Source organism: Gopherus flavomarginatus, chromosome 16 (genome assembly GCF_025201925.1).
Source record: "Gopherus flavomarginatus isolate rGopFla2 chromosome 16, rGopFla2.mat.asm, whole genome shotgun sequence".
Lineage (NCBI taxonomy): Eukaryota > Metazoa > Chordata > Testudines > Testudinidae > Gopherus > Gopherus flavomarginatus.
The window spans coordinates 28018428-28038006 of NC_066632.1; the positions used below are offsets into that span (position 1 = coordinate 28018428).

Below are 19579 nucleotides of genomic sequence, written 5' to 3' on the forward strand. Positions count from 1 at the left end.
TTGTGGACCCTTCTAACCTTATGATTTTGCCACTCACTTCCCCCTCAATCTCCATGCAACTCTGTCAAAAACACTTTGTGATCAGCCAAATTAAAGGGGATTATCCACAGGATAATGAGAGGCTGGTGGGAATATAACTCAAATCTTGGTGGCTGTGGTTTTACATCCCTGCCTAAAGCATCAAGTTCACCTGTGCTGCTTCCATGCCATTGCAGAGGCTGGGGCAGCAATACTTCCATCCAACCCCACCCAATCATCTGAACCTCTCTGCAGACTTAGCTACTTCAAGGGAGAGGAACACCCAACTGTGCTTCCATCCTTGGCAACTTTGCAAAGCTAAGCAGCCCAGTGAGGGATCTCTGATCAAAGTTAAAGTGCAGGATTCCCCTAATGAGTTTCCATAGTGCCGGCACAGAGGAAGATACCTGTGCACAGCCTTTGTGTTGTGTGTGCCTAGTGCCCCTCACCAATGCACCCATTGCATGCTAGGCATGCTGCATATACAATCTCTGCAGGTCCTGTGTTTGGAGTCTCCATGCATTGCAGGACCCTAGGAACAACAGTTGAGCTACATCATAACATTGAACTAGATGATTATATTGCACCTACATCTGGCACTTGTATTGTCCAGCCATTAGGGATTCAGTGCACTACCCACACCACTGCTGGTCCTGGAGTTTTTCAGTTATCCTTTGTGTGCTCAATCCTGCAAGGAGCTGCATGTCCTTAATTCCTAATGAAGCCCTTTAGACCGGAGTCAGATCCTTGATTAGTTCCCTAAGTTGTATGAGAAAACAAAGTTACTTCAGGCAGCCAGCAGGTGGCAGCACAAACAGCATAGTACAGTACTACATTGTAGGGATGCATCCAGGCCACACGATGCAACACCATGCTCCTTTGCTCTGCATTCAATATTGCTCACCTCCTGAACATGAGGAAAATACAGGCTGTTCTCCCTTGCTGCAGTGCTCAAATCACTAGGCAATAGTGCCATACCAGGCATAATCAATTAAAAAGAGCTAGATGTTTGGCAGAAGTCTATTGTGTTAGGAGTGGGTCGTTTGATAAAGGGTCCCTGCCTCCTCTACCCTGTCATGCACAGACTCCCAATCAGCCTCTGTGGCCCACTGACTCCTTTGCCTCCCTACTGAGATGATTAGCAAGGACAACAATTGTGCCAGGGATGCCACTGCCTGCAAATGGCCTACGATCCTCCAATTTGTTCCATATGTGAGGCCACCAAACAAGCAACAGACAATGACACCTTTTACAGCCCGGCTTTCTCTCTCACACCAGTGGGAATCAGGGGTTGCTCCATTAAAGTTACACTGGTGTGAGAGGACAATCAGTCCCCTTATTTCTGTATGCCTGAGCTGGATTCAGTTGGTTGTCCCATTGCTGAAAGGCTCCATACCCTGTCACCCAAGCCATCAGCCATCCCCACTGCCCCTTTCGTACTTTCAGCCAATACTTGGCTTCCTGCCTTAAGAGTTGTCTCTTCAGCCCTTTGGGAAGCCACATATCCTAGCTTTAATGGCTGCATCTCAGTTTTGATGGGGACTCCCCTGCAAGCCTTAACAGCAATTCCACATACTTCCAGGGCTACTGTGGCTCTGTCACAGCAAATTGCTGCACTGGAGACATCCATGCTGCACTGTCACAGAACACTGGGTCATGGTGGTGTGATAGTGCAACAACTAGGCAGAGTGAACCACCATCTGTCTCAGGGAACAACTTTTCGTAGCAGCACATAAACCATGCACTTTTAAAAAAAAACATTATTTCCTTAGACTAGGCAGCCCCCTGCTTGCAAATTGCTTCTTTATCTGGAACCACAGTCCATCTGTCGTATCTGAGGCAATTTAATTCACATTGGTCTATTAAGTACTGCAGTCGCTAGAGGTGCTTTGGTGGTGCTGTGCAATGCAGCTCTGTAATTCCTTAGAAGCTAGTAAAAGCTCTCATTTTTACAGGGCTGTTTTTCCACACTAACAAACAATCTAAGACACTTTCTTAAGCATTCCCATAAACTGTGTGACCCCTGTGGCCACACAAGGCCGAAGATAGAGGGTCACTTAAATGCCAGCTATTCAGAACAGAGTCCTCACAGTTCACTGCTGGGAGACTTAGAGTCTTTGCAGCAATGGGGGTTGCAAATGGCAGCAATGTCTGGTCAAGTTTGGGCTTTTATCCCTTAAGATGCAGGGACTGTTATGGCTTTTGATGCCAGAAAACAAGCGAAATCACCCACGCTCATGTAGTTGTCAGGAAGCAAAAGCCTGAAGTCTGGCTAGGTCATGGGTCCATCCCTCCCTACTGTGGAAGTGACAGGAGTGACACCAGGGATGACTATGGCCCATACTGGCCACATCTACACTAGAAATCTCACTTGTTTGTGACCAACTTGGTTGCTTTGGATAGGCTGAAGTACAAAAGATTCAAGATGCTGGTCACATTAGCTGTGCCAAATTATGTTAAGGTCAGCTGGGGGCATTGCCCTGCTACAGAACTGGCACTTTGCTAAACTGACTCAGCTGCAATATCCTCTAGTACACATCACACAATCCAGAGTCCAGCTTCCAGGAGCATGGTCTGGGAGACTTGTCAAAAGCCATTGTGGGACACCTAAGGGAATGGTTACTGCAATGTACTCTCACCTCTTTAGAGATTGCATGCAATGCAGAAATTTAGTCTTGGTAAACATAGGGTCAGATAAACACCACAGATCAACACATCTGTATACAAAGATTAACACAGTGTTCTGCCTGTATACACTCAGCCATACACACACACACTTGTAGGGTACACGTGTGTGTATGTGCTACCTGATTCACAGACTGAAGCCAATGGGAGTCTTTCCAGTTCGCTGAATGAGCCTGGATCAGGCCCAATGTGCGTACACATGCACATGCACACACTGTTTGGAAACTGGCCTGCTAGTGCCCCAGCAAGCTCTGGATGCCGCATGATAATGAGAGAACTTAGCATTTAAATAGCTTCAAACATGTAACCCTCACAGTACATGGCACATGCCCTGTATCAGCATGATGCACAGAACCCCAGGTGTATTTGTGCTGCAGAGCTGGCTAAGATGGTGATCGCCCTTGTACTATGTCTGTCTTTGGAGTTGGTGCTCCCGGGTATGTGCTCTGATCCCACCACTTCTGGGTGCATGCTCCATAGTATTTCATCAACAGTTTTTTTTTGAGATACGCCCCTCTTATCACCATTTTGAGAGGGGGTGAATTTTGTACCCATTCATGCCCCATTTTGGGAAGCTCCTCTCCCCATGTCTCTGCTTTCCAATGCATATTCTTTAGCCCCTCATGCCATCTTTCTAGGGTGCAGGTTCCCATTCATGCCACCCCTTTTTCAGATGTACACCCTCCACTCCTGCTTTGAGGAGAGCTGCTCCATCTCCCCACTGGCATTTTAAGTAGTGCTATCAATTCCAGATTAAAAACAGAAAAGAACAGGCTCCCTCACACGAGGGCTGAGTGACATGTAAAATGTCTCATTTGAGGATGCTCCCTGCTAATGGATTGCAAATTGCTTCAATCAGCTCCAATATTACAGATTGCTTGTCTGAAATTGCTGTAAGGAGCTCATTCCGGGGGCCAAATGCACTTCCCATCTTAGGGAAATAACCATCACAGAGTAGCAGTAGTAAGTTGTATGCAAATGAGGCACTGACATAGGCCTCACTAGGGCTTTAGACACATCCCCTTCATCTCCAGCTAGGGGCTGCTTGGGGATACACACTCTCTCTCACTGCAGTAATGGGCTTGGATATCGGTTACAGATTACAAAGCCAATTGCTGTGACAGCTGCATAATTCCACAGTAAATGTAACAAAGCGGCCCTCCTGGACTCGGAGAACATCGCCACCATTTAATCAGCTGAAGGCACTTTTAAAATCTCACTGGGGTTGCAGTGGGACAGCCGAGCTAAAAGGGGATGAGGGTGAAGATTTGGATTTTTGTTGCATCACATTGTCTGCTTGCCTCCCACTGCACAGCAGTAGCAGCTCCATGGATTTCTGGGTAACAGAGACAAGCGCATTTGGTCCACGCAGAGTTGAAGGGCTGTGATTAACCACCTGCCTGCAGCATACCCAGCTGCTTGTCAGACAAGAGGCAATAGGTACTTGAATAGGGCTAAAGGTCAGCGGTTTAATGGGGCTACTGCTTTCTATTCAATAGGCAGGTGGGTGCAGCAGCCTTGGTACAAAAATCACCTCTGTGTCAAACAGCTGACAAGTAGAAAAAATTAAACCAGCCAATAACAATTAAATCCAGTTAGCAAGTGGAGACAATCAGAAGGTGCAAGGGTGCAGGAGGGAGGCAGAGATTAAGACCATGTTTGTACTTACAAACCACTGGATGGGCACCTTCATCATGCAGTATCTGTACTATGTTTCACAGCCATCCAGATGATCTGCATGCATTGGTCAAATGATTGGTGCCACCTACAGTGGTTTCTTCCCAACATGATGCACGTGATGGACACATGCACTGGAGCATTAGTCCCCTCAATATTATCCCACAATGCAGTGACTTGCGCTTCTACTCAGAAGCCAGTTTCCAGCACAGTCTTTGTGTTATGGGAGGTAAAAGTGCATCTACTGCATATTTCAGGGATTTGAAGATAGGCAGGGGGCCTTGTTAAACCTCCTCCTACCATTTCACGTAGGCTGCTCGGCATCATAGATCTTCATGAATCTGAAAGGACAAAAAGGAAATGCAGCCAAGGCAACCATTTACACCAGAAGTCCAGACCATTTACCTGTATTGACTCCAATGAAGAAACTGTCCTTCTTGATATTAGTCTAATGTTATATAAGAATACTACTAGCACTGTGATTTCCTACCCATGTGGCAGACACCTGGTAATATGTCCACCCAGCCTTGGATACAACCTACCCTGGCTGCCCGCCTCCAATTCACACTCCCCCAGAGAAAGGGGAAGGAGAGAAGGATCTACCACAGAGGTTATAGCTGCTCTTGGAACAGGGGAGGCAGTAGCTGTAATGGTTAGAGCAAGAGTCTGGCTATCAGGACTTCTGGATGAGAACATTATGAATTATCTGCTGGAAGCCAGAGCTGATGCATCTTGTTGAGACTAACGAGGCTATTGGCAGAGACATATTTCTTGCAATTTCTGGTTCTGGCAGAGGTGTGAGTGTTTGTTATGAGCTCAGTTATAGAGAGCAGTGGCAAGCTTCATACAAAGCGCACTTACACTTTTAAATTATCTATTATCTTTTAAACTATTATCTTTTAAAAAGTAGTCCCTGACCACAGTGCCTAACCACCGAGTCCTAGATTTTCAAGTATTTCTTTTCTATCTAAATATTAAATGGGGTCCACAGCATGTAATTAAAGCTATAAGGTTGTTTTTTTTTATTTAACAATATCTTAGTGAAAGTGAATCAGCAAGGTTTACATAGACATAACAGGTCAAATTCATGGAGGTCAGTGGAGCTGCATCTGCTTAGCTGCAGGGCTGACTTTTACTATTATTTGTATTACGGTAGCACCTATCTACCCCAACTCAAATCAAGGCCCCATTGTGCTACATGCTGTACATACATAAAGAAACAGACCTGCTCTGAAGAGCTTACAAACTAGCTAGACAAGTTAGTAACAAAAACCGAGGCAGAGAGAGTTTCAGTGATTTTGTCAGACAGGGAATGTGTGACAGCCAGGAATTGAATGCACATCACTTGAATCCCAGGCCAGTACCTTAAAAGCAAGGAAGGCCTTGTGGTTATGTTTAACTTATATATATTATTTTGAACGTGGCAGGATTAACAGTGCGATGGGCACTTCCCTGACACGAGTGGAAACACAGTCCCTTCCTCAAAGGCCGTCCAAGCTAGAAAGACAGTCAGATGAAGGGTGAAGAAAAGGAGTGTAATATACAAGTAAAGTGATCAGCATAAGTAAAGGCACATGACATTGTTAACCTATTAAATTGCCTTCCTTGCACAATTCACCCTTTGGGCGTTTCTTCCACATCAGTTGTAATATTCTTATGAAACTGAGACTGCTCGGGCTGACAGCGGCACTACTGCTAACCATTGAGATTTTGGAAGTCTTGCAATATTTATTGGTTGTTTTTTTTTTAAAAAAAAGGTTCACATGATTTTTCTGATTTCTGTTTTCAGACTCACGAAGTTTTGACCTTATTCAAAATTGCCACCATTTCCCATGGCACAGACTGCCCTCAGCAAGATGTCACTATTTCCCTACAATCTTTTCAGGTAAAAGTGAGGCTCCTCCCTCAGGAATGCTCAGTCCACACTCTAGATCCTCTTTCCATAGCGGCCTCCTCCCACCTCCTTGGCATTCAGGTGCAGTAACGAGTCATTTGCCTCAGCGAGTCAGCACTTATCGGTACCCAGGGCCAGCGCTTCCATTAGGCGACCCTAGGTGGTTGCCTAGGATGCCAGGATTTGGGGGGCGGCATTTGTGCACTCCCCAAGGGGTGTACGGGAGCTTCTGGTTCCGCTCTCGTCGCACTGCCGAAGAAGGACCTTCTGCCGACGTGCCGCGGAAAACAGCAGCAGGCAATTGAGCAGCTCAATGACTGCCGCTGTCGCCTGCGGCATTTCGGCGGAGGGTCCTTCTTTGGCGGCGTGATGGGAGTGGAACTGGAAGCTCCCGCGCGCTCCATGGGGAGCGCACAAAATGCTGCCCCCTGAATTCTGTCTAGGGCGCCAGAAACCCTGGCGCCACTTCTGCCAGTACCCCTTAGCCCTTTCCCAGCAGGCCCTGCACCTGCTAATGGTGGCACTCACCTGTGTCATAGCACATAATTTCTGCTCCCTGACAGGATGATTTCATGTAGAGTTTTCAAGATGGCCACACAAACACTCGCAGCATGAATACTCGTGCAAATATGTATTCATATGAGTATTTGTGCAACAAGACTTCCCTTATACAAATGTTCATGAAAAATACACAAGAGTTGCTAGTACTAGAGTGAACATGTGTGTTGTATTCAAACAAATGACTGCAACTTCTGTCACTCGCCTAGATCTCCATATTAATAAGGAAAGGAATGCTCTGGCTGCACACCGAGCCCAATCAGCAAAAATCCCCAAACAAGTCACTTCTCCAGAGCAGAATCTTTTAGAATCTGAATATTCCCCATCAGGAGCTCTGCACGCTAGGGAGACCAGATGGAAATTAAGCTCTTGATGGGAGGAACATTAAGGCATTAATTCAGTTGTCAGGCTGCATCTAAAAGAATCATGTGCAGAACATGGAGGTAGTAACAAAGGCTGCAGTGGGAGCTGGCTGGTTGGGTGGTCTAGGGACAACATTTTGGTAGTTTAAGTTCAACATGGAGTCAGCAGCCAAAATCTTGAGTTTGGCTAGTCCCCAAAATTCAGCTAAAAGCCCCAGCCCCAGCACTCTTTATTTCTAAAGGAATCTGAACTCCAGAGTCAGATCCCTATTTTGCAGATAGCCAGAGTGGGCTGAACAACCTAGACAGGATGGGAGGGAGCGAATGAGAATGGAAACCTGAATGTCACTGCAGAGTACTGTCTCCTGGATTGGACCCATAATTGGAGGCTATTCAGAGTGCTGACCTAACTGTGTGGCTTTGGGCTTCCCCTATATCTGAAATCATCATGTTCCCAACTGTCTCCTTCTACCACCAGAGCTTGGCCCACATTAGTCAACTTCTCTGAAGCTTATGAGGCTTGGTGCCTGAATCTGAGCTCCCTTTGGGACAGGTTTTCAAGAAGGGAGGGCAGAATGTCACAGGTGGGCCCAAGTGGCCATGTTCAGACTAAAATTGCCCCAATGTTCCAGAAGTTGTGAGAGTTTGACCCTTGCGTTCTTTTTCTGGCCCGTTTTCACTGAAATCAAGAGGAACTGGGGATGTGAAATCCCCAAGGAATCAATACATGGAAATTGTCAAAAATAGGAGAACTGGGCTTGTTTCATCCTCAGAATTCCAGACCTCAGAAACTGTCAAAAATGCCTATCCTATTAATCCCAGTGCAGAAAAGCTTGGGTAGAGATAGGCCACAGTCCAAATGGTTAATGCATCCGTTATTGCTTTATTATACACTATTATTTAATATCAGCGCTTCAATAGGGGCTGGAAATCCCTTTATAGCTTGTGTAAATATTTTATACTTGTTACTGTAAATAGAAAAGCTTAAGAACAGGCAGAGGAGGGGATGGGAGTTGGGGCTCTGGGATTGCAATATAAAGAGCATAGCGTGTGGATACAGATAATTCTATCTGCCTGCATCAGCTGCCAGTGCTCCGCACAACAGAAATGGAAAGAGGTTTCAGTTGGTCTTTCCTGACAGCATACAGAAGAGAAAGAGAGAGGAAGGAAGAACGACTTGACAGCCAGGCCCTGGGGAGCTTATCCAAGAGCTCCTGGGCTTCACTGGAGTCCGGTGGCTAAAAGCTGGTCTACACAGCTTCTACACCCCTTTAAACCAGTAAACTGATCTAGTTAAAGTGGTGCAGCCCCTAGAGTGTAAAGGTGCTTATATTAGTACAGCTTATTCCCCTAAGTATAGGGGTGAGGGGTACAAACACCTTGATACGGGTATAATTGCATCCATCCTAGGGGGTTGTACCACATTAACTATTAGTTTATATACTGATACAGCACTACAAAAACCATGCAGAAAAGTTCCTTGGGACACAGAGGATTTCATTTCATCACCTGTTCAAATCCAGACCACATCAATAGCGACTGAAAGCCATTCCTGCCCAATGCCTGGTCAGTGGCCCTTTTGCGAAACAAGTTGGATGCATCTCAGTCCAGCTCCAAGTGGGACAGGTGCCTACATCACAAAAAAAGCCTCCAACAAAATTCTATGTCCCCCTGTTAACAATTGCAACAAAGAGGCATCCAAGGCAGGACTGAGGTGCATGGATAGGATGGTGTGGAGGGCAGGCTTGCTACCCATACTGCACCCATGTTATGGGTGAAGACAGACCCTCAAATTCTGGGGCCATCTAGCCAGCAGTACCTGCCATCAGCATCTTAAAAAACCAACAGCAACCCCAAGAGCAGCACGAGGTGCATACAGAGCTAACATCCAGCATCCCCAGGGAGGGAAATATAGCTGATGTAGCTGTAATTTGCAGTATCTCCTCCCAGAAAGTAAACAATGGCATCTCCAAAGGGGATATTTCCCCAGCCTTGTGAATCCAGGACAGGGGATTATAGTATCCTACATAAAAGTATCACCCCTCGCCTGGTATCTGAGAATACAGATTGCAGCTGGTTTTTCACTTCCCACATGAACGTGATCTCAGGGCATGAAGTGAAGGGGAAAATCTCATAACAAACAGAAACAAACAACAGGCCCAAGGGCCCTATTATGCCTACGTTTGCAAAGCGGAACAGGCTGTGATGCCACTGGGGTCTTTAGCGTATTAAAAACCAGGCTCCAAAACCTGTAAATAAGTGAAGGGATTTGCAAGTTTGCAGGATTGCATGGTGGGGTGCTGAAATCCTGTAAACGTGATGGGATCAAATCCCTCAGCTGAGGCTCCACATAACTCTTCCCCCATCCAAAGTATGTTCCTTTCAGATGAAACTCCCATAAGGTATCCACGGTTGGAAAAAGGCTGCAGTTTACCACACCAAGGGAAGCTGGGATGGGAATCAGCTACTTTCAGTGGCTTAAATCACAATAATAATTTAGTGCTTTCAGGTAGCTTTTCTGTGAGGATCTCAAATACTTGAAATACAAACTCGCAACCTCCCTAGGGGAGCAGGTAACAGATATCGAAATAGGGATTGCTTCACCCACTTCTGAAATACAGCACCCCCTGGTGAGGGATTGCAGCAGCTGCTCAACAGTGCACAGTAACACTACACAGCAGTTTGGGACAGGATGTGGAGAAGAGAGCACTTGAATGAAACCAGAGGAGGGATTTAAGTCAGGCAGAATGTGTTGGAATCTGGTCAGGTGAACTCCCCTTTAACATTATGGAGAGATTCCACAGGATCTAAGGGGTATGTCTATGCTGCATTTTTAACCCCCTCCTCCCCAGCAGCAAATCTCAAAGCCCAGGTCTGTAGACGGGCTCATGCTACGGTGCTAAAAACAGCTGGGTAGACACTCAAGACTGGAGCTTGGGCTCCGAAGCCCAGAGAGGGGCGTGTGTTTCAGAGCCTGAGCTCCAGCCCAAGCCACAACATCTACATAGCTGCTTTTAGCACTGTAGCACAGACCCTCCAAGCTTGAGTCTGTAGACTTGGGCTCTGAGACTCACTGCAACACAGCAAAGACATATCCTCAGTGATCACAATGTTGTGGGGGAGAGCACCTCCTACTGAGTCATCAACATTTCTTCCTGCAGCACAATGTTCCTAAACTGTCTCCAATCCAACCCTGGCCTAATTGTGCTGCATTTTAGAGTTCTAAGGCAATCACAGAGCAGAGATTCAACCAAAGCCATTAGCATAAAGTCAAGTTACCTAATTCACTTTATCCTTGTAAAGCAACACAATTTTAGTAAAAGCTACTAACCCCCTCAATGCCACACAATTTCCAGTGTATCTCTTGGAGGAGATGGTTAGCTCTGCAAAGCACCAGCTGACAGCTGTAGTAAAAAGAGAGCCCGAAACATAAGGCCGTGTATTAGAGGCCTGGTATGAGGCCCGAGGCCTGGTCTAAAGTAGCTGTCAAAACTTTGCTGATATAAAGCAAAGTCCGGTTGTGAGCAAGAGGCAGAGCCTACTCACAAAATCTGTAATATTATCCCGTAATTAAATGTATAATAAATCTGTAATTAGCCCAGGCAAAAACAGGGCTAATATTGCTGAAACACTCATTCCTATGAATTGCTATGTACAAAACACTCACGCAAACATTCCAAAAGGGCAGTACTACAACCTTCCAACACCAGGAATGGTACAAGTACGCTCCCCATAAATAAGAGGAACATCCTGACCCATCTTAAAGATAAGGTCAGGATGATGAATTAAGATATTTCAATCGAACTAACAGGTTCAAGGTAATGGGTGGTAGCGAGCCATGTCAGAGGGGCAATACATAACTTGGGGTATAAAAAGGTATCTCTGAGGGTGTGTTAGGGTCTGGCCAAGGGGATAGTGGAAAGTCCCACTACTAACTGAGCCAGTCCATTGTCTCAAGCATACATGCGATAGTGTATCTGTAACCACTGAGCCAGGGCATTTGCACCATGCTTTGTCAGCAATAAACCTAAACAAGTTCCTTTGCTGAAAACCAAGTCTGTGAATTTATTGGGCAGTTCAATCAAAGCCTGCTGTCTCCGCTATCTGCACAGAACTGGGACAGCATACAACCCCCCCGCCCACATACGCAGCCAAACATATGACACCAGCCAGCCATGTGTTGTAAAACAGCCCTAGTCACTGAGGCTGTAAGTCAGAGCCAAATGGGGTGAAATGCAAGTTCCTCTGGAGCCATTGCAGCTGGTCACACCTATAGTCTTAATTCAGAGAGCCCACTAGGTCCCACCGCCCCAATAACCTTCCTCTGCTAGAACTAGTCTCCTAACTAGGCCACTATTCAATTTCTAGTAAGAGCTCCACTGGAGCCATCCCGCTACTTGGTTTGAACAAGATGCACATTAAAGATTCCCATTTCAGTGCATTCTTCACCACCAACCCCATAACAGAGACATTACCGTCTTTGGTGCCAATGAGGCACAGATTAGGGAGTCCCAATTGTTTAAAGGTAGGCAGAATATCTGGTACACACACCTCCAGTGAGATGGTAACAGCATCTCTGGGACAAGAGTGGGGAAAGGGGAGTTGGGAATGCCTCAGACAGTTTATTTCTTAAAAATCTACAGGAAACTATTCAAGGACCTACCCATCAGGGTAACCTCATGTGCAATGAGCTAGGGGAAAAGTCAGAGCACAAGAGGGTAAGTCAGAGTAGGAGTGGGAGCCGAGACCTCTGGCTGAATTGCCAGGACCTCACACACTTCATGTCTCTCTGTGCCTCAGTCTACCTGTCTGAACAATAGGAATGACAATACTGTAATGAGCCAGTGAGTATATGTGCAGCACTGCCCTGTACTGGATAGAATTGGAACAGTTTCAACTGCTGGGACCATAACTAGGCTCCTAGGGACTTCAGTAATACAAAGTAATAAATAATATATTGTAAATAGAAAATCTCCAATAGTTCAGTGTGAAGCCACACTTGCCCCCGTGCTGCCTTCAGTTACACTTTATTCCAGGCCAGACACACAGGTGCTATAAAGCAAGTTACAGTAGGGATAGACCTCTACTCCCATGGTACAGGGCCCTATTGCTTGAGCTAAAGGAAACTTTCCATCATGACAGGGGTTTGAACTGCAGGATGGCTGAGGTGGGAGCATGGAGAACTCCATCTTCAAAGCCATGAACCTTGGAAAGGGAAGGATTCTTGCTGAATGGAGGAGAGAGGCAGTGAATCAGAAATGAGGTGAGGGGGTTACAGGGAGTTGAGAAAGGACATGGATGCTGATTGAGCAGTTGCATTCACTTTACTGTTGCTCTGTGCAACACATTCTGGTGAATTACACAGGCTTGTCTGGAGTAAATGCAATTCATTAAATAAATCAGCTGTTTGCTTCCTCTCCCTCCCAGAACTGATGGGCCACTTGCTCCAGCAGGGAGTGACATGTGGCTGCGTTACCACTGCACCATAATTAATACCTGGCCATCTGTCACGGCATACGTACTGCCCCAGTCCCCATTAAATATTGACTCACCCTCAATTTCATGAGGGGGAAGTAGCATCAGTAATTAAATGTCTGTTGTGCCCAGGGCGATCTGATTGCTGCAGAAAGCAGGGGCCACATGAAATATTGCAAGGGCCACCTGTGCTGTTCATCTCAATGGGGCTCCTAGAGCAATGATTGGGAAGCCAACCTTCAAGGATACTTAGTATAGCAGGATCCTTAAGGTGACCTGATGGCCCCTCTCCATTCCCTTCTCATGTTCCAGTTTCTGCTGCTCCTCCTATACTCTTAGCAGGCCCAGTATCCACTGCCCCCTATTCTCCACTTTCTCATTGCCTCCTTTCACATCCTGCCCCACTCCCATTGTAAATCAACTCATCGTGCTTTCACAATGAGCCTCACATTTATTCTCCATACCCCATCATTTCCATCTCATTGCAGAGTTGGATGGAGGGCTGGCTAGCTCATGGTCTTGAGATACTCTAGGCCATCAGTTTAACTTCAGGGTTCTGGCTCAGTGGCTACCCTTAAGTCTTCCGCAGCTGATGGCTGTTTAGAATAGCCCTTTGTTATAAACAGATAGCTAAGGGTTAATGTCTCTTTAGTTGCCTACCTCGATTATGTGGCCATTTTTTCATATTCATGGCCTGAACACCTAGAACACCTGGAAAAAGTCTTTGAGCGCATCAGGCAGGCAGGACTAACTGTTAAGGCCAAAAAGTGTCAAATAGGCCAAAACAGAGTGACTTACCTGGGACACCAGGTGGGTCGAGGAACCATAAACCCCCTACAGGCCAAGGTGGATGCTATCCAAAAGTGGTCTGTCCCAAAGTCCAAGAAACAGGTCCAATCCTTCTTAGGCTTGGCCGGGTATTACAGGCGATTTGTACCACACTACAGCCAAATTGCTGCCCCACTGACCGAACTGACCAAAAAGACCCAGCCGAATGCAGTCAAGTTGACTAATGAGTGTCAAAAGGCCTTTACCCAGCTTAAGGCGACGCTCATGTCGGACCCTATGCTAAGGGCCCCGGACTTTGACAAACCATTCCTAGTAACCACAGATGCATCTGAGCGTGGTATAGGGGCAGTTCTCATGCAGGAAGGACTGTATCACAACTTCCATCCTGTCGTGTTTCTCAGCAAGAAACTGTCTGAGAGGGAAAGTCACTGGTCAGTCAGTGAAAAGGAATGCTACGCCATTGTATACGCCCTGGAAAAGCTACGCTCATACGTTTGGGGACGGCGGTTCCAGCTACAAACTGACCATGCTGCGCTAAAGTGGCTTCATACTGCCAAGGGGAACAACAAAAAACTGCTTCGATGCAGTTTAGCTCTCCAAGATTTTGATTTTGATATTCAACACATTTCAGGAGCTTCTAACAAAGTAGCTGATGCACTCTCTCGTTAAAGTTTCCCATAATCCACTGGTTGAAATTTGTCCTTGAAATGTAGAAAGTCTTGTAGATTACATACTTAGTAGTACATGTAAAGGTGCATGTGTTGTATTAATCTGTTTATTCTAAAGTTCTAGGAAGAAATCACTGGCAGTGAGGTTCCCCACTGTCTGCGATTTGGGAGGCGTGTCATAAACAGATAGCTAAGGGTTAATGTCTCTTTCACCTGTAAAGGGTTACCAAACAGTGACCTGAAACACCTGACCAGAGGACCAATCAGGAGACAAGATACTTTCAAATCTCGGTGGAGGGAAGCCTTTGTGTGTGTTTTTGGGTTTTGCTTTGTTCTCTCTGGACTCTGAGAGTGACCACACGTACCTACAGGCTCTCTAATCTTCTATTCCAATTTTGTAAGCATAAAGGTAGAAAGGCGGTATAGTCTTTATTTCTTTTCCTTTATTTGCAAATGTGTAGTTTGCTGGAAGTATTTCAAATTGTATTTGCTGGGGGGAGGCTTCTTTTTAGTTTCTATAAGCTGACAGACCCTGTAACTTTTTACCATCTAAATTGCAGAGATAGACCTTTTACTTTTTCTCTCTTTTTATTTCTGATTTTTTCCCCTTGTTAAGGCTCAAGGGAATTGAGTCTGTACTTAACAGGGAAGGAGAAGGGAGGGGAAGGTTGGAATCCCTTTGTTTTAGATTCACGGATTGAATCTGGATTGCCTCTGGGGGAAGGTATCATTCCTCTCTGTGTGGTGATTCAAGGAGTTGAATCACGGTGATCTCCTAGTGTACCCAGGGCGGGAAAGAGCTGGGAGGAAGAAAGGAGGGGGAAGGGAAATGGTTTATTCCCCTTTGTTGTGAGACTCAAGGAATTTGGGTCTTGGGGTCCCCAGGGAAGGTTTTGGGAGAGACCAGAGTCTATCAGGTGCTCTACTCTAAGTCCTGATTGGTGGCAGCATTACAGGATCTAAGCTGGTAATTAAGCTTAGGGGAATTCATGCTAGTACCCATATTTTGGACGCTAAGGTCCAGATTTGGGAATTATACTATGACACCCCTGTGTGACATGAGTTTTTGAGTTTCGAAGATCAGGTAACCACCTCCCCAAACAGCATTAATAGCCCCCACACTCGCAGGTTCAGCAGAGAGGCAGAGGACTGAGTGGGCCATGGAGAGTGAGCTCCCCTCTTCCCCACCCCATCTGAGCTGGGAACATGACCTGCAGCCAGCCTGCCTCTGAACTTCACCTAGGAAACAGCAGTTTACACTCATGCTCCACATCTTTCACTTCCTCATCCCCTTGTCCTGTCCCAGCACCAAGTGGCAGGACCTGCTGCCATCTGTACAGGGTGAGGAGCTTTGGTGGGCCAGTCTGTATTCCACCCTGGTCCCATGGGCTGCTGGCGATATTAGTTGGTGGCTCCTTCACAGAGCCATGAGCACTAGCATGGTTCACCCCCTCCTCCAAAACCTGCCTCTTCTGTGGTGAAAATGAGACCCTGGCACACATCTACCTCAAGTGCGCCAAGTTGCAGCCCCTTTTCTGACTCCTCCAGAACCTCCTCCTCAGGTTCTGGCTGCAATTTTCCCCACATCACCTGCTCTATGCACACCCCATCTATGTCCCCACAAAGTCACCAGACCTCCTCATCAACCTGCTCCTGGCATTGGCCAAGGTGGCCATTCATCTTACCTGGAGGAGCAAGTTGGATGGGGAGGTGTTCTGCCACTGTTTCCGATCCTCCTTAAAGTCATGTCCCTGGGCAGAGTTCATCTGGACTGCACACACTGGTTTCTTGGACACTTTCGAGGAGCAGTGGGTGTTGTCCAGGGTTCTCTGCTCAGTGTCCCCTCCTGGATCCCTGTGACCCTCACTTCCGTCCCTGTTTTTTTTCCATTTGTTGTCCTCTGAAATCTTTTAAGATCTGAGGCCAGTAGCTCCTCCCCCTTAGGCTGGAGGGAGGAGCCTTTAGATGTGGGCAGACTTCTGCCTGAGAGCTTCAATAGGTGCTAAGATGGAAGGGGATAGGTCTGATCCTTCTCTGCTGGAATGGGGTAGTGAGGAGACTTGTGATGGGTCTAGTTCACCTTGGCACTGATGCAGGTGGAGGAGAAGCAGGGGCTGGGATCTGGGAGGATCTGGTAACTAGCTGGCAAAGCACAGGTTCCCCATGCCAATCTCATCCCATGATGTTAATCACAAAAGGCATCTGTGGGGAAGGAGTGTAAAGCAAGATGGCTGTCTATAGCGGCAAACACTGTTTTAGAGCCTCCACATGGCACCAAATGCCCCTCACCCAGCCTGGTTCCAGGCTGTCAGCACAGCTTTTACGGGTGCCAACAATTAGGATGGCCAGTAGTGAATTATAGCAATACAAGTTAAACAGGCTGATGCCACAATTACAGCTCTGGAAGAGAGGGCTTCCTAATTTCTCAGCTGACCCAAGTGGGCAGGCTCTGCTGGAAGGCAGACATATCTGGGGCAGATGGCTGGTTTTTAATTTTCCTCTGGCATACAGGAAAGGGGAGGGGGACAGTACTGGCCCTGGGTTTATTAATCTGCCGAGGATCTAGAGAGCTGGGAAGCAGTGGGGAGTCCAACAGGTTCTCTATGCTGAATGGGGCCTGGGTGCCAAAGGGGACTGGGAACAGGATACTAGCTGGGACACAAGAGGATTGTCTTAAATGCAAATCTGATTTGCAACACATCAGTCAGGTGAGACAGGTAAGAAACAAACATGAACCTTCTGTGATGGGAAGAGGGGGCAGTTTGGTGCTGCCCAGGTAGTGCAGTGAAGGGTACCCATATATCCATACACACACCTGACATCTGCATCCATTTGTCCTACGTAGACACAATGCTGCTGCTGCTAGACAGACAGAAGGAATTAAAAAAAAAGTGCCCTTAAAGTGTGGGAGGTTCAATACAGCATTCTGGTGAGTGCTTTGGATGGATCAGAAATCCACCCAGAAATGCAATCAGATGCTACAGTGGGGAAACTCAAAGGGGTAGGAGGGCTTAAGGGTATGTTGGAGACAAGGGACAGACCATAAAGGAAGGGGAGGGGAAACATTTGCATTGGGGGGGAGGGGGTTCCAGGGCAAGGTTAAGGGGATACAGGGTTATTGCCAGAGTTGCTAGGAGCCCCCTAGGTGGGGGATGGGGGCGCTGAGTAGTTGCACTGGGTTCATGCACATAGGTTGACCAGACAGCATATGTGAAAAATCAGGACGGGGTGGGGGGTAATAGGAGTCTATATAAGAAAAAGACCCAAAAATCAGGACTGTCTCTATAAAATCAGGACATCTGGTCATCCTACCTGCACAGTAGCTGCTCAGTGTTTCCTCAGGGCTCAGAACACCTGCTCTGGTAGCCAGTGAACTCCAGACCCTCCGCACTCCCTCCTCTGAGCATAATCGGAAGCTCTTCAGCCCCTGGTGAGTCAGAGCAAGAGGAAGATGCTCAGCTGCTTCCAGGCCAGGGCCATGGGCACAGAAAGCCCCAGTCAGAGTCCCCTCAGGACGCCTTCTGTAATTTGGACACTAGCAGGAGACGAGGTATTTCCCACTTTCTAGGCTACTCCATCATGCCGGGTGCTCCTCAGAAGCTGAGGTTTGTAGATTCACAGATTCCAAGGCCAGAAGAGAGCATGGTGATCATCCACTGACCGCCTGTTGAACACGGGCTAGAGAACTGCCCCAAAATAATTCCTAGAGCAGATGTTTTAGAACAACATCCAGTCCTGATTTAAAAAAGCCATCAGTGATGGAGAACCCACCAGAGACCTTGGTAAATTGTTCCAATGGTTAGTTACTCTGTTAAAAATGTATACCTTATTTCCAGTCTGAATTTGTCTAACTCCTACTTCCAGCCACTGGATCATATTATATGTTTCTCTTTTAGATTGAAGAGCCCCTTATTAAACAGTTGCTCCCAACATAGGTACTTACAGACTGTAATTAAGTCATCCCTTAGCCTTCTCTGTAGTAAGCTGAATAGCCTTGAGGGGCTCAGTTGATCACAATCATTTTCTTGGCTCTTTCCTGAACCCTCGCTCATTTTTCAACATCCTTCTTCAACTATGGACAACAGAATTGGACACTGTATTCCAGTAGCACTTGTACCACTGCAGATACAGAAGTAGATTAACCTCTTTACTTAGTGCTTAATTTGTGCCAGGGCTTGCAGGGCTGACCCCGGCACATTTAGGCTTGCTGCATCAGTTATGAATGGAATAAAAAAATGGCTAGAGCCCCAGCACCTCTTTCATTACAAATTAAGTACGTTCTTTACTCCTACTCAAAATTCCCGTTTATGCATCCCAGGATCACATTAGCCCTTTGGCCACACCATTGCACTGGGAGCTAATGTTCAACTGATTATCCACCTCCCATCCCCAAATCTCTCAGAGATCCTGCTTCCCAGGATAGAGTGCCCCAGCCCATAAGCAGGGCTTCCATTCTTTGTTACTAGAAGTATACATAAAATTTAGCCACATTAAAATGCATATTATTTGCTTGTGCCTGATTTACCAAGCAATCCTGATCACTTCATATTAATCACCTGCCCTCTTCATTATTTACCACTCCCCCAATTTTTGGATCATCTCCAAGCTTCATGTCTAATAATTTTGTTTTCTTCCAGGTCATTGATGAAAGTGTTAAATATCATAGGGACAACCAGGGTACATCTACACTGCAATCAAACACCTATGGCTGACCCATATCAGCTGATCAGGCTTGCCAGGCTTAGGGTGGGGGGGCTATAAAATTACAGCACAGACATTCAGACTTAGGCTGGAGCCTAGGCTTTGGGACTCTGTGACGGGGAGAGTCCCAGAGCCCAGGTGCCAGCCCAAGCCCACATGTCTACACTGCAGTTTAATAGCCTTGCAGCCTGAACCCAAGTCAGTTGATGCAGGCCAGCCATGGATGTTTTATTGTAGCTTATACACAAACAAATCCCTGTGGGACCACCTTAGAAACACACCTGCTCAATGATGATTCCCAGTTTACAATTACAGTGGAACAAACCCAGCTTATTAGGGCTTGAGAATCAAGGCACGCGGAAGAAGAGCTGTTAGCTATGTCACTGATGAGGGAAAGCACCAGCAGATGAAAGGCCCCGATGAGGCAGCAGTGAGCAAGCCACCAAGTTTGAAGGAGATGAAACTCAACATTTAGAGACAGGTGCTGAGCTGATCAAGGTTCCATGACAGCAGCAGAAAGCATGGCAGGTGATCAAAGTACTGAAGCAGAAGGGGAGAATAAGACAAGCTGGGCCACCCCCTGTGACGTTGCACTCTATATGATTTTATGAAAATATGCAAATATAACTGGAATATGCTTCATGGAAAAGGTCTCTTGTAAGGTATCATTACAAAGCTTATAATCTTCTGAGTGTGATCATCCTATTTGTATAAATGTACCACTCTTGTATCTGAACCTAGAAATATGAAAT

The 19579-nt window shown here is 46.6% G+C and overlaps 1 protein-coding gene across 3 annotated transcripts in view; it reads right to left on the reverse strand.

Moving 5' to 3' along the window:
• ASIC1 (acid sensing ion channel subunit 1) overlaps window positions 1-19579 on the reverse strand; it is a 179077-nt gene that overhangs the window by 110457 nt on the left and 49041 nt on the right. The window contains exons 1-2 of one of the 3 annotated variants that reach the window (XM_050925706.1): window positions 18070-18151; window positions 17439-17553 (exon numbers count right to left, since the gene is read on the reverse strand). The exons of the other annotated variants lie outside the window; for them this stretch is intronic. The gene's annotated coding sequence lies outside the window, so the exon portion shown is untranslated. Of the gene's footprint in view, window positions 1-17438; window positions 17554-18069; window positions 18152-19579 lie in introns of those variants that run through there. 3 annotated transcript variants of the gene reach the window in all.